Genomic DNA, 1,670 nt, shown 5'->3' with positions numbered 1-1,670 from the left:
AGCTGCTAGGGCCTCTGGAGCACTTGTTGCCTTTGAAGCCCAGAGCCAGCTCCCTGGGGTGGGGAGGGGGGAGAGGAGGCCTTTGCAGCGTGCAAGCCATTTATCCTAGATAAGAAAGCCCCCTCCCGAAACAACCAGGGGCGAGGGGAGGGGGGGCGCCTCCACCAGCTGCTTTTTAAACCAGGGCAGGGATTCTTGGCAAAAGAGGAAAGATTTGCATAGTAGTTGCTCCTCCAGATTGCTGACATTATTTATTGCAATGCTCCACCCTTATAATTAAGGCCTGGGATGAAAGCAACTGGTAGGGCAGCTTTGGGGGCCGGGGCAGGCGGCATGCACCGGTGTTGTCCCCCCCGCCGTGTTTATCATCCGTATTTTTAAACAGTCTCCTGGCGTCGGGGCAGCACAGGCTCGCGGGGGAGTTCTTAGAAAGGTAACGAGATGGGAAGCCCCACAGCGCAGCGGCTGGCGCAGATAAGAGCTATCGCTCTGGGACCAGCCCAACAGTAAAACTGTTCCCGGTAGCGCCTGGGCCAAGGCCAAGCGTGGCCCCGGGGGAGCCGGGCAGACGCTGGTCCCCCCAGCCCCCGTGTGCGCCCTGCTCCAGCGCCCCGGGCACGGTGGATGGGGCAGTCCTGCATGGCACGGGCCTCGGGGCAGAGTCATCGCAAGTGTGTCCTCCCTTGCACGCGTGCCCCAAAGGGCAGAGCGGGGCCCTGCAGTGTGCCCCCCTCCCCGTGCACACACGCCCGTCACTGAACGAGGCAGGCCATGGATGAGGTTGGATCCATGACCTGGGAGGGGCGCGGGCCTGGGCTTGAGGGCACAGGACTGCTCCCCTCTGTTGCACACCCCTCACACGTTTTCTTCACACGTCCATGCAGGCCTGCTCACACATCCCAGCACACGCACATTCCTGCTGGCACCCTTGTGCTTGTTCACAGGCACAGTCGGACACACGCGCCCATGGCTGCTTGCACACGCATACTCCTGCCCTTGGCGTGTGCACACACACACCTCCTCACACCCTGTCACTCACATGCCTGCCTGCATACACTCTCTCTCACACACACACGCGCGCTGCTGGCATAGGCACATCCCTACCTCCCCCATGTGCATGTACACACACTATAATGGTTGAGGACTGATACACACACAATTACTTGCACACTCACATGTCTGCCTCTGGGCGCGCACACACACTACTGCTAACGCAAGCGTGTCCCTACCCCCCAGCAGAGACACTCTGTCTCACATACACACACACACTATAATGGTTGAGGATCACTGATACACACACACAATAATAGTTAAGGACTGATACACACACTCACACAACTGTCACTTGCACACTCTCACACACACGCTAGCACAGGCATGTCCCTACCCCGCCAGCGCATGCACTGATGCGCACACTTTGCCCCCCCGTCTGTCTCCCAGACGCTGCCCTTGCACCCCCGGGACACCCCTCCCCCCGCCTTGTCCCGACCAAACTTATCCCGAGTTTGGCCGTCGCGGGCGGGGGCGGGTCCGGGTGCGGGGGGCGTGTCCCGCCCCTCCCGCCAGCCAATCCGCGGCCCCCCTGGGCGCTATTAACAGCTGGGCGCTGCCCGCACCTCCGACTCGGGGCCGCGCGGCCGCAGATCCCGCGGGGCACCCCGCACCGCACC

Source organism: Gavialis gangeticus, unplaced genomic scaffold (assembly GCF_001723915.1).
Source record: "Gavialis gangeticus isolate Ggan-Ray unplaced genomic scaffold, GavGan_comp1, whole genome shotgun sequence".
Taxonomy (NCBI): domain Eukaryota; kingdom Metazoa; phylum Chordata; order Crocodylia; family Gavialidae; genus Gavialis; species Gavialis gangeticus.
This window is presented reverse-complemented; position numbering follows the sequence as displayed.